The following is a 14,435-nucleotide window of genomic DNA, read 5'->3' on the forward strand; positions in this document are numbered from 1 at the left end:
GCTCAGGTCATGATCCCAGGGTCCTGGGATCGAGTCCCACATCGGGCTCCCTGCTCCGCAGGAAGCCTGCTTCTCCCTCTCCCACTCCCCCTGCTTGTGTTCTTGCTCTCGCTGTCTCTCTCTCTGTCAAATAAATAAATAAAATCTTTAAGAAAAAATAAAAAAATAAAAATAAAAAATAAATGTTTGTTGAATCACTAATAGGACGAGAGAAGGATACCCAAATCTGTGTGTGTGTGTGTGTATACTTGTGTGTGCACACAGGTCTGCAGGTGAAGAGTGTATTTGGAGGTGGAGTGATGATTTCTAATCCAGGCCTCTTTAGTAGACACTGTTCCATTTCTTCCATCTTGGGATTTAAGAAAGCAGCATGGAAGGCCAGGTGTTAACATGTTGGGTGTTTTTCTCCTTTTTCAATCTTCCAGCAATAAACTTTTTTAAAGAAATAAACCAAATATCATGTCTGCTTCTTTACTTCTGAAACATGACTTCCCCCAAGCCTTGGGTTGAAAAACGACCTTTATTTAGACAAGTTTAATGGAACTACTGCCCACTGCCCAAGCTGCGCGTCCTCTGTGATCTTGAAGCAGATGCTGCAGGAAGCCTCCCCTGGGCTGGATAAGGGGCTGAAGCAAGTGGCTCAGCAACATGTTTCTCTTTAGATATTTTTTCTGCCATTTGGGCTGCAGTAATTTCCAGTGACTAATGAAGTGAATGGTGAAAGCTTACTTTTCAATCAAAACTCACTTCAGGGGCGCCTGGGTGGCTCAGTCCTTAAGTGGCTCGGGTCACGATCCCAGGGTCCTGGGATCGAGCCCCGCATCGGGCTCCCTGCTCAGCGGGAGGCCTGCTTCTCCCTCTCCCACTCCCCCGGCTTGTGTTCCTTCTCTCGCTGTCTCCCTCTCTCTGTCAAATAAATAAATAAAATCTTTTAAAAAATAAAAATGGATTAATATTAAGTCCTACTTTTAGGTACTTAAATACCACTTGAGGCCAAGCAGGCAGGGGAAAATACGGACTAGAAGCAGCATGAGTAATATGTTGCCAAGTTATAATACGTGATGGAAAACTCCTCTCAGATAAGCTTGAGCCAAAGAGAGATTTATTGACCCATGTACTCAAAAAGCCCAAAGGCACCTTAACTTCAGGCAGATCAGTGTCAGGGACTCAAAACAGGTCATCGTAGCTCACTCTCCCTCCACATCTCATCTCTGATTTCCTCTGAACTGGCTTCATTCTCACTCTGGCCATGTAGGGGCAAGTTGACTGCAGCAGTTCTGGCTTAATATCCTTTTACTTTCAAATCTAGAGACCCAGAACTTCTTATTTTAGCAGTCCAGTTTAAGTCCTAAAATTAAGTCTCATTGGCTCTGATTGGTCTAACTTAAGTCACATGCCCATCCTGGAACCAATCAGTGTAGCCCAGGAGATATTTTATCAGTTAGAGATGCCTTCAACTACCAACAAGAACATGATAAAAGAAAATGAAGTTCATGTCCCTTACTTACAAAGACACGTGGAATGCACAGCTCCTGCTGATTCTATGGACTAACAAATTCCATAGTTCTTTGGCCTTTTCCTCAGGATTGCAAGATGACTGATGCAGTTCCCCCCAGAAAATAGGACACCCAGGTTTTAGGCAGCAAAGAGATGTTGTGGGCAGCAAATGTTCCTCTTTGAGGAAAGCAAAAGCTTTCCCCAAAGCACCCAGCAGACTTCTGCTCACAACTCACTGGCCACAACTGGGTTATAAGGCTGCCTCTACGTTCAAGGGAGGTTGGGCAGCCAACTATTTTGCTCTTCCAGACTCCAGTTGACTTAGGCCGGGAAGAAGGGGGTTGGGGATGGGAATTGGGTTAGCCAATCAATGGGCTCTGCCACAGATGCAATGCTGTGATTGGCCAGGCCTGATTCATATGCCTACCTCTAAAGCTGGGGTGCACTCTTCCCCCGCCCAGGACCAATGAACTGAACATGATAGAGGAAAATTGGGTGCTATAAACATAAAAGGAATAATAAATGCTAGTCAGACAAGAGTAAAAGCTGTCTGTTATTACTTATGTTTGAGGTTACTTTGGGATCTGGCCTCCCCAGAAGGGCACAGTATTTATCGCTAGATATAAGAAAGCAGAAGTTACATGTATTTACCTCAGCATTGTCTTAGGTGATGCTTCAGGTCCCCTTCAACTCTAAAGGGTTAAATAATAATAGCAAAAATTACATGAACACCTCCAATTTATTTGAGGATAGTCCTCTCAAAAACTTCCTGCCTCTTTCATCCATCTATCACTCAAGAGCATCTGTTGGTGTGTTAAGGAATATTTGTTTTATTTAGTGATTGTTTACAGATTAAGGAAGATAGACCAAGAATTAGTGTTAGGTGCTTTTGGATGGATTATTTTCTGAAGTTCTTACCACAGCCATCCATTTACTGATGAGGAAATTAAAGTTAGGTGATTTGTTCAAGGTCACTTAATAATATGTTCCAAGCTGTAAGTCTCCTTACTCAGAACATAGTATTCTTCTTGCCACACCACACACCAGCACACTCCCTCAGAACAGACTGGGCCCATTCAAATGAAAGCAGGTTGGTTCCTGAGTATTCCAGAAACTTTCTTTTCCTCCTTGTAGAAGTGAATGAAATGGGGCACCTGGCTGGTTCAGGTCATGATCCCAGGGTCCTGGGACCAAGTCCTGTGTTGGCTCCCTGCTCAGCAGGGAGTCTGCTTCTCCCTCTACCCTTCCCCCCACTCGTGCTCTTTCTCTCTCTCTCTCTCAAAAATAAATAAATAAAAAATCTTAAAAATTAAAAAAAAAGAAGTGAATGAAACGCCAATTGCTCTTGGACTGAAGGCTCTGATTTTCTTCAAGCCCCTCTGCCTTAATTAAGTGTGGTCACTTAAGACAGCTGGCGTGGGTTTTGTGACTTCTTTCATCTGAATGCTCCAAGGGCTTCCAAATGGCCTTGTGCCCTGAAGGAAACAAGTCGGTCTGATAGCCAGAGTCCTGGCTTCCCAGGCCACTGACCGTCCTCAGGGCCCTGGTGCCCTCTGCTATGTGCAGAGCAGGGGAGTTGGCTTTCTGCCACCACAGCGGATACCAACTGAGCAAGGTGTTCCTAGGGAGGAATTAGAGAGGCTAATCTGTCAAGCCTGTCGGGTCTGGCTGCCAGGGGCTTCCTCCACATTCTGAAGTGTGGAGTTGGACGTCATTTGAGTGCAGTTTTCTAACTCCGCCCTCGGCAGAAACACAGATCTCTGAATACAGCTTCTGCCATTGCTGTGCACTCAATATGAACTTTTTAATGTGTGGTTGACTAGGAAGCTGTTAACTCTTTTGATTTTTTTTTTTTTTTTTTTTTAAGGGAGAGAGAGGGCCCGTGAGTGGTGGGGGTGGGGGCAGAGGGAGAGAGAGAATCTCAAGCAGACTCTGTGCTGACCGGGAAGCCCCACCCAGGGTTCGACCTCATGACTGACTGTGAGATCATGACTTGAGGTCGGATGCTTAACCAACTGATTCACCCCCAGGCGCCCCAGGTGCTAACTCTTTTAAAAATCCAGGTTACAGGGGTGCCTGGGTGGCTCAGTCAGTTAAGTGTCTGCCTTCGGCTCAGGTCATGATCCTGGAGTCTCCGGATCGAGCCCCACATCGGGTTCCCTACTCAGCAGGGAGTCTGCTTCTCCCTCTGTCCCCCACCCTGCTCGTGCTCTCTCTCTCTCATTCTCAAATAAATAAATAAATAAATAAATAAATAAATAAATAAATAATCCAGGTTACAAAACTGTACAGGTGAGTAGGTAACAATAGCCCACTCAATAAAATGCACGAGGTTCACCTATTTGGAACAAATTTTCTTTACATTGCATTGATCAGTTGTACAATAACCAGTAAACACTTAGAGACACTTTAACATTTATTGTTGGAGTAAGTTATGTCTAACTATTACAAATATGAAAAGGAATCTGAACTCTTATCAGATACTACCTTTATGCCAACTTAGAAAGAAAAATCTCTACTACATTTCGTTCAAGCTTTGGAATTAATGTAATTAAAGAGTGACCTAAATTATAATGTGAGCTATTTAAAAATGGGCTACCATGTGTGACTGCTTTTTTTGATCTTCAACCAGCAATCGTTTCAATACCGTGCAAACAAAATAAAATGTAGAAATAAATTATTACACAACATGCCAATTTCAAATTTTTCTATTTATAATGATCAAAAGTTTGCTCTGGTAAAGTCATTGACCTTAATATTAATAAGCTAACATTACCAATTACACCCTATAAAATATATTCATTCAAAAGGCAAACCTATGAAGACAGTAAAAAGATCCATGGTTGCAGGGGTTTGCTGGGGTTGGAAAGAAGATGAATAGGCAGAGCAGAGCAGACAGTGCAAATAAGGCAGTGAAAATACTCTGTATGATTCTATAAAGATGGATGCATGTCATACATTTGTCCAAATCTATAGAACGCATAACACCAACAGTGAACCCTTAGGTGAACTATGGACTTTGGATGATTATGATTTGTCAGTGCAGGTTCATCCTTGGTAACAAATGTACTGCTCAGGTGAGTGATGATAATGGGGGAAACTATGCATGTGTGGGAGCAAGGGGTATATGGGAAATCTCTGTACCTTCCTATCAATTTCATTGTCTACCTAAAACTGTTCTAGAAAATGGAGTCTTGGGAAAAAATGTGATATATTCATATAATGAAATACTATTCAGCAATCAAAAGAAACAAACTACTGGAACTAGCAACAACATAGATAAATCTTAGAAATCTGCTGAGTGAAAGGCGCCACACACAAAATAGTATACAATTCCATTTATGTGAAGTCCAAGACCAGGCTAATCTATGAGGACAAAAATCAGAACTGTGGTTCCTTGGGGTGCCTGGCTGGCTCAGTCAGTAGACCATGTGACTCTTGATCTCGGGGTTGTGAGTTTGAGCCCCACTTTGGGTAAAGAGATTACTTAAAAATAAAATATTTTTTTAAACTTTTTTTTAAGATTTTATTTATTCATTTGATAGAGAGAAACAGCAAGAGAGGGAACACAAGCAGGGGGAGTGGGAGAGGGAGAAGCAGGCTTCCCGCTGAGCAGGGAGCCCGATGCGGGGCTCGATTCCAGGACCCTGGGACCATGACCTGAGCCGAAGTTAGACGCCTAACGACTGAGGCACCCAGGCGCCCAAAAAATAAAATCTGAAAAAAAAAAAGAACTGTGGTTCCTTAGGAAGAAGGTGAACAGACAGGAAAGGGCATGAAGAAACTTCCTGAAGTGACAGAATATTATCTTTTTTTTAGGGGGTGGTTAGAGAGGTATGTGCAATTGTCAAAACTCCCTGAGCTGATGACTTGAGATCTATACATGTAATTTCATGTTAAATATTGCAATTTGAAATGGAAGGATTAGGGGAGGGAAAGGAGGAGAAGAGAGATGTGAAAACGTGCCCCAGCAGCTCTTGCCCTCAGCCCCACCTCCACCTTCTCTTTAGTAGCTGTAACTGCTGCCTAGTTTTTTGTTTGTTTTGTTTTTGTTTTTTTAATTTAGGGCTAGAGGAGAAAGGAGAGAAAATGCATGTGTTTTTATTGGATGTGGAGGCTGGCTATGGGAATACATGTTTATGTGACCAATGATTGCTGTGGAAGTATTGTTTGAAATGGTGTGGTTTTAAATAGCTCACATTATAATTTAGGTCACTCTTTAATTACATTAATTCCAAAGCTTGAACGAAGTATAGTAGAGATTTTTCTTTCTAAGTTGGTATGAAGGTAGTATCTGATAAGAGTTCAGATTCCTGGGCGCCTGGGTGGCTCAGATGGTTAAGCGTCTGCCTTCGGCTCAGGTCATGATCCCAGGGTCCTGGGATCGAGTCCTGCATCGGGCTCCCTGCTCAGCGGGAAGCCTGCTTCTCCCTCTGCCTCTCTCTCTCTCTGTCTCTTATGAATAAATAAAATCTTTAAAAAAAAAAAAAAAGAGGGGCGCCTGGGTGGCTCAGTTGGTTAAGCGACTGCCTTCGGCTCAGGTCATGATCCTGGAGTCCCGGGATCGAGTCCCGCATCGGGCTCCCTGCTCAGCAGGGGGTCTGCTTCTCCCTCTGACCCTCCTCCCTCTCATGCTCTCTGTCTCTCATTCTCGCTAACTCAAATAAATAAATAAAATCTTTTTTAAAAAATAATAAATAATTAAAAATTAAAAAAAAAGAGTTCAGATTCCTTTTCATATTTGTAATAGTTAGACATAGCTTACTCCAACAATAAATGTTCAAGTGTCTCTAAGTGTTTACTGGTTATTGTACAGCTGATCAATGCAATGTAAAGAAAATTTGTTCCAAATAGGTGAACCTTGTGCATTTTATTGAGTGTGCTATTGTTTATTGAGTGTATTACTGACAACTGCAAATAAGTATTTGAAGGCTCTGGTGAAAAGAGTAAGGCTGATGCAATCTTCTTCCAGAAAAACAAATTTCAGTTGCTCTAAAAGTTTTTCCAAGCAATTTTCAGAGTTGGTGTGGCATAGGTGTGTTCAAAACTATCCTTAGACCTGTAGTGTGAAAAATTCAGCTACTCAATACATGGGGTTTTCTAGTTATTTCTTATATAATGTGACAATATTTTCAAATATTCTGATGAAATAATCGCTACCTCTTAGAGCACGCATATAATGAACCAAGACTACAAAGTACAAAGCTGAGTAATCAAAATAGTGTGATACTGGCACAAAAATAGACACACAGATCAATGGAACAAAATAGGCTAGAAATAAACCCATGATTATATGGTCAGTTAATCTTTGACAAAAGAGGCAACAATATGCAATGGGGGAAAAGATGGTCTCTTCAACAAATGGTGTTGGGAAAACAAGAGAGCTACATGCAAAAGAAGGAAAGTGGACCACTTTTTTTTTTTTTTAAGATTTTATTTATTTATTTGACAGAGAGACACAGCGAGACAGGGAACACAAGCAGGGGGAGTGGGAGAGGTGAAGCAGGCTTCCTGCCGAGCAGGAATCCTGATGCGGGGCTCGATCCCAGGACCCTGGGATCATGACCTGGCAGACGCTTAACGATTGAGCCACCCAGGCGCCCCAAGTGGACCACTTTTTTATAATACACACACACACACACACACACTAAATGAATTAAAGGCCTAAATGTGAGACCTGAAACCATTAAATTCCTAGAAGAAAACATAGATAGTGATTTTGTTGACATTAACTGTAGAAACATTTTTCCAGATTATATCTCCTCAGGCAAGGGAAACAAAAGCAGAATTAGACTATTAGGACTACACCAAAATAAAAAGCTTAAGCAGTGTACAGATTTAATGCAATCCCTATCAAAATGTCAACGGCATTTTTCACAGAACTAGAACAAGTAATCCTAAAATTTCTAAGTAGCCACAGAAGACCCTGCGTAGCAAAAGCAATCTTGAAAAAGAAGAACAAAACTGGAGGTATCATAATCTCAGATTTCAAGAGATACTACAAAGCTGAAGTAATCAAAACAGTATGGTCCTGGCACAAAAGCAGACACATAGATCAATGGTACAGGAAAGAGAGCCCAGAAATAAACCCATGATGATATGGTCAATTAATCTTCAACAATAGAGGCAAGAATATGCAATGGAAAAAAGTCTCTTCAACAGTGTTGGGAAAACTGGGTAGCCACAAAAGAATGAAACTAGACTACTTTCCTACACCATACACAAACGTAAACTCAAAAGGGATTAAGGACCTAACGTGAGACTTGAAACCATAAAAATCCCAGGAGAGAACACAGGCAGTAATTTCTCTGACATCGGCCATAGCAACATTTTTCTAGATACATCTCTTGAGGCACGGGAAACAAAAGCAAAAATAAACTATTGGGACTACATCAAAATAAAAAGCTTCTGGACAGCAAAGGACATAATCAACATAACAAAAAGACAACATACTGAATGGGAGAAGAGATTTGTAAGTGACATATCCAATAAAGGGTTAGTATCCAAAATATATAAAGAACTTATACAACTCAACACCAAAAAACCACATAATCAATTGAATAATGGGCAGAAGACATGACCAGACATTTTTCTAAAGAAGACATACAGATAGCCAACAGACACATGAAAAGATGCTCAGCAGCACTCATCATCAGGGAAATGCAAATCAAAACCACAATGAGATACCACCTCACATCTGTCAGAATGCTATAATCTAAAACACAAGAAACAAGTGTTGGTGAGGATTTGGAGAAAAAGGAACCCTTGCTCACTGTTGGAAATGCACTTGGTATAGCCACTGTGGAAGACAGTATGGAGGTTCCTCAAAAAATTAAAAACAGAATTACCATACGATCCAGTAATTGCACCACTGGGTATTTACCCAAAAATACAAAAACACTAATTCAAAAAGATATATGCACCCCTATGTTTATGGCAGCATTATTTACAATACCCAAATTATGGAAGCAGCTCAAGTGTCCATTGATAGATGAATATACAAGAAGATGTGTTATATATATTATACATTACACTTATGCGGTGCTCTGGGCTCTCTTTTCTGTACCATTGATCTATGTGTCTGCTTTTGTGCCAGGACCGTGCTGCATATACACATCTTCTTTTGTGTATACACACACACACACACACACATACACACACAATGGAATATTACTCAGCCTTAAAAAGAATGAAATCTTGCCACTATAACAACATGGATGGATCTAGAGGGTATAATGCTAAGTGAAATAAATCAGTAAGAGAAAGACAGATACCATATGATTTCATTCATATGTGGAATTTAAGAAACAAAACAAATGAAGAAACAAAGAAAAAAAGAGACAAACAAAAAAAAGCCTCTTAAATACAGAGAACAAACTGGTGGTTGACAGAGGGGAGGTGGGTGAGGGGATGGGTGAAATAGGTGAAGGGGATTAAAAATACATTTATCAGGGCGCCTGGGTGGCTCAGTTGGTTAAGCGACTGCCTTCAGCTCAGGTCATGATCCTGGAGTCCCGGGATCGAGTCCCACATCGGGCTCCCTGCTCAGCAGGGAGTCTGCTTCTCCCTCTCCCGCTCCCCCCTCTCATGTGCTCTCTCTCATTCTCTCTCTCTCAAATAAATAAATAAAATCTTAAAAAAAATACATTTATCATAATGAGCATTGAGTAATGTAATGAAATGTTGAATCATTATATTGTACACCTGAAACTACTATAGCACTGTATGTTAAATATACTTCAAAAAAACAAACAAACAAAATTTAAATATTTTTGCCAAAATAAACAGGTTTGAAGGTATTCTCACATAATATTGATATTGCCTTATTCTTTTGCTTTTTTTGCTCACAGAGTTCATAACAAGCTGATAAGCTGATTTCTCATCTCTTTTCATTCTATCCTTTTCAGTAGAACTTGCAAAAACAATAACAATGAAAACGGCCATATAAATCTAAATGTTGTATTTAATTTGTCTGGGCCTGAATTCTAAAGAATATAAAATATTTAGGGCGCCTGGGTGGCTCAGTTGGTTAAGCGACTGCCTTCGGCTCAGGTCATGATCCCAGGGTTCTGGGATCGAGTCTCGCATCGGGCTCCCTGCTCAGCAGGGAGCCTGCTTCTCCCTCTGACCCTCCCCCCTCTCATGCTCTCTCTCTATCTCATTCTCTCTCAAATAAATAAATAAAATCTTTAAAAAAAATATGTGTATAGGGCGCCTGGGTGGCTCAGATGGTTAAGCGTCTGCCTTCGGCTCAGGTCATGATCCCAGGGTCCTGGGATCAAGTCCCACATCGGGCTCCCAGCTCAGCGGGGAGCCTGCTTCTCCCTCTGACCCTCTCCCCTCTCATGCTGTTTCTCTCTCGCTCGCTCTCTAAAAAATAAATAAAATCTTTAAAAAAAAATATGTGTATAAAGAATATAAAATATTTAAATGTGATATTTTTGGCCCCGTGTTCTTCCTATTTTTCACAATATATCACAACTTGTTAAGTATAGCCATAGGCAGTTCATTTTTCAGATTATTTACCTGAAACAGCAAAATGATACAGTGCTTTCTTATCATGTCTTTGGAAAGAAGGTTCTGCAATTAACTAAATTTTAGTTAATAATACACTCTTGGGGTTTGAACTACATTGTTGGAATTTATAATTGTGACTAATGTGTAACATTTCAGTGCTTGACAAAATTCTAGTATTCTACTGAACTAAAATACAGAAAGAACACTTTGCTAATTTGAAGTGTATTAAAAGGGGAGGCAAGAAAAGGATTTTATATGAGTTCATTTATCTTCATTAAATAACAATAAAGACTTTGTCAACTTTACCAGAAGAAGCACAAGATGAGGAGGGGAAGGGGAGAGAAAGGAGAGGGAAAAAGAGAAAGGAAGGAGGAAGAGGAAGACAGAAGGGGAGGGGAAGGAAAGAGGAAGGGGAGATGCAGAGGGAGGAGGAGGAGAAGGTAGGAAAAGAAATGGAAGGTGGAATAGAAAGAAAATGGTGAATGAAAAGAATTAGAGAGAAAGTGACAAACAGAAGATCCAAATTAGAAAACCTGAAAGGAGCTTTTAAGTGTAGGGATTAGGTAAGGGTACAAATGATATAAGAAGCTAGGTGATGGTTACCTGGGAGTCTATTATACTATTCTATTTACTTTGTATGTATTTGAAAATTTCCATAATAAAAAGGTATTTTTAAAAAAGAAATCAATGTCAGCCATCATATTAACAGAATTAAGGAGGAAAAAACATATGATTACCTCAGTAGATACAGAGAATGATTTCATAAAAGTTAACACCTGTTCATGATAAAAAAAACTCTTAGCAAACTTAAAATTGAAAGGCACTTCATTAATCTGATAAGGTTGTCTATAAAATCCTGTGGTTGACATCAAACTTGGTAATGAAATATTGAACACTTCCCTCTAAGTTGAAATAAAGCAAAGATGTCCATTCTCATCACTACTATTCAAAATTGTACTGGTGGTTTTAGCCAGTGCAGCAGGGCAAGGCAAGAGGAAAGGGATAAAGATTGTAAAGAAAAAGAAAAACTTCCTTTTCTGCAGGTGACATGACTACATATGTAGAAAATCCATGGGAAGCTATAAACAAATTACTAGAAACAATAAGTGAATTTGGCAAGATTGCAGGATACAAATTCAATATGCAAAATAAATAGTATATCTACTGGTAATAATTCAAAAATGAAACTGAAACAAAACTATTTAAAATAATAAAAAATAGGGGCGCCTGGGTGGCTCAGTCGTTAAGCGTCTGCCTTCGGCTCAGGTCATGATCCCAGGGTCCTGGGATCGAGCCCTGCATCGGGCTCCCTGCTCCGCGGGAAGTCTGCTTCTCCCTCTCCCACTCCCCCTGCTTGTGTTCCCTCTCGCGCTGTGTCTCTCTTTGTCAAATAAATAAATAAAATCTTAAAAAAATAATAATAAAAAATAAAACATCTGGAATAATTTTAATAAAACTGTGCAAAACCTCTACATGAAAACAATAAGACAGTGGTGAGAGAGACTAAAGAAGACCTAAATAGATAAAGAGATACACCATATTCATGAATTAGAAGACTGAATATGGTTAAGATGACAATACTTACCAACTGTTCTATAAAATTCCAATAAAAACTCCAACAGGGTTTTTTCATTGAAATTTACAAGCTTATTCTAAAATGTATATGGAAATGAACAGGACCCAAAATAGCTAAAAGAATCCTGAAGAAGAAAAGCAAAGTTTGAGGGCATACTCTACTTAATTTCAAGACTTACTACAATGAGGGGCGCCTGGGTGGCTCAGTCAGTTAAGGGTCCAACTCTTGGATTCAGCTCAGGTCCTGATTAGGCTCTGTGCTCAGCAGGGAGTTGGCTTGCTCCTCCCCCCACTTGAGCTGTCTCTCTCACGCTCAAATAAATAAATGTCTTCTTTTAAAAAGAAGACTTGGGGCACCTGGGTGGCTCAGTTGTTAAGCGTCTGCCTTCGGCTCAGGTCATGATGCCAGGGTCCTGGGATCGAGCCCCACATCGGGCTCCCTGCGCTGCGGGAAGCCTACTTCTCCCTCTCCCACTCCCCTTGCTTGTGTTCCTTCTCTCGCTATCTCTCTCTGTCAAATAAATAAATCTTTAAAAAAATAAGATAAAATAAAAATTTTAATAAATAAATAAATAAATAAAAAGAAGACTTACTACAATGAAAAGCCATAGTACTGAAAGACGAGGTAGTATTGGCATAAGGATGGATAAATAGATCAATGGTACAGAATTGAGAGTCTGAAAATAGGTCCCCACATACATACCATCAATTGATTCTGACGAAATAGCCAAAGCAATTCAATGAAGGAAGAAAGTTTCCCAGTAGACAGTGCTGCAACAAGTGGGGGATATCTGTAGGAGAAAAAAATATTACAGACCACTCCCCAACCCCAACTTCAAAGCATATTATACAAAAATTAACTTGAGATGCATCATAGGCCTAAAAGTGAAAACTAAAATTCTAAAGCTTTTAGAAGAAAACATAGGAAAATATCTTTGTAATCTGGGGGTGGAGGAATGGGAGGTTGAAAAACATTTTTTAGGTAGGACACAAAAAGCACTAACCATGTGTGAAGGCTGCTTATGATTCTCTCTCTTCCTTTCCCTCTGCCCCCCCCCCCACTTGCACATGTGTGCGTGTGAGGGCTCTCTCTCTCTCAAACAAAAAAAGAGTTAAGAGAAATGAAGACATATGTTCATACAACAACTTGTACACAAATGTTCATAGCAGCATTATTCATAATAGCCAAGAAGTGGAAACCGCCCAAAGGTCCATCATCTGATGAACTGATAGCAAAACATGACATGTCCTTACAATACTGTTACTCAGCCATGAAAAGGAACTAAGTACTGATGCATGGTATAACATGGGTGAACCTTGAGAACATTATGCTAAATTAAACAAGCCAGCCACAAAAGGTCACGTGATAATATTCTTCCATTTACGTGAAATATACAGAATAGGAAAATCTATAGTTGTTAGTTGTATAGTTGTATAGTACATTAGTTGTTGCCAAGGGATGGGACAAGGGGGGCAAAATTGAGACTAACGGCTAATAGCACAGGGTTTCTTTATGGGGAGATGGAAATGTTCTGCAATTAGATGGTGGTGATGTTTGTAAAACATGGTGAACAGGGGCGCCTGGGTGGCTCAGTGGGTTAAGCGACTGCCTTCGGCTCAGGTCATGATCCTGGAGTCCCGGGATCGAGTCCCACATCGGGCTCCCTGCTCAGCAGGGAGTCTGCTTCTCCCTCTGACCCTCCTCCCTCTCACTCCCTCTCATGCTCTCTGTCTCTCGTTCTCTCTCGCAAATAAATAAAATCTTAAAAAAAAAACATGGTGAACAGACTAAAAACCACTTAAATGTACACTTTAAAATAGTGAATTTTCTGGTATTTTATGGAGTATGGAATTTTGTAATATTCATACATGAATTTATATGAGGATTATATTTCAATAAAACAAAAACTTTTCTTACATTTTATTATTGCTGAAATACGATTAAGAGCACCTTCCTATTTCTTACCTAAGAGAGGTGTTGAAAGAATAAGGGAGGAATGGACATGAAGCAGCTGAATTTTCAGTGAAAACACAACAGAAACGTATTTTTCTTATTTTCCAGATGAAATATTTGAGCAATGTATTCAGCAAAAGTAATAAATTTCCAATTTTACATTTACAAGATCTGCTCCCCCCTTTTCTTTAATGGTGTTTCTCATCCTTGTCCTTAATTTCTGAAGTCAAAACTCGCTTGAAATCTTCCTGAGTTTGCAAATAACTGTAAGTTTATCTAAGGCAGTCTACCTTGGCACCATCTCCAATTGTTCTCGAACTGTAAACAGAAAGGTGAAGGAGATTTGTAAGATAAAATTAAAAGCCACTAGAGGGCACTGTACCCCTTGTGGTTTGCAGTTAAGGATTTCTGCGCAGAAATCCTTTTTTATCTTAAAGTTATTATACTGAAGCCGGGATTGCTGTTTATTCACCTGGTCAAACCATTCATTATCTGGGTGGCCTTAGGAAAGTCTTTCAGCTTCTCTGGGTTTCAGCTTACACATCTGCAAAATGTGTGGGTTTGGCTATGCTGTTTCCAAGTTCCTGTCAACTCTAAAATTCCTGTTTTGTACTGCCTTAAAGGCAAGATAAAATCTGGCAAAATAGTTAAAGAGTTGTACCTGTTTTTTGTTATTTATTTATTTATTTATTTATTTATTTATTTATTTGAGAGAGAATGAGAGACAGAGAGCACGAGAGGGAAGAGGGCAGAGGGAGAAGCAGACCCCCCGCCGAGCAGGGAGCCCAATGCGGAACTCGATCCCGGGACTCCAGGATCATGACCTGAGCCGAAGGCAGTCGCCCAACCAACTGAGCCACCCAGGCGTCCCGTACCTGTTTTATTTTATCAC

The sequence above is a fragment of the Mirounga angustirostris genome, unplaced genomic scaffold (assembly GCF_029215605.1).
Source record: "Mirounga angustirostris isolate CCGP_5_RB_7025 unplaced genomic scaffold, mMirAng1.0.hap1 SCAF_4, whole genome shotgun sequence".
Classification (NCBI taxonomy): Eukaryota; Metazoa; Chordata; class Mammalia; order Carnivora; family Phocidae; genus Mirounga; species Mirounga angustirostris.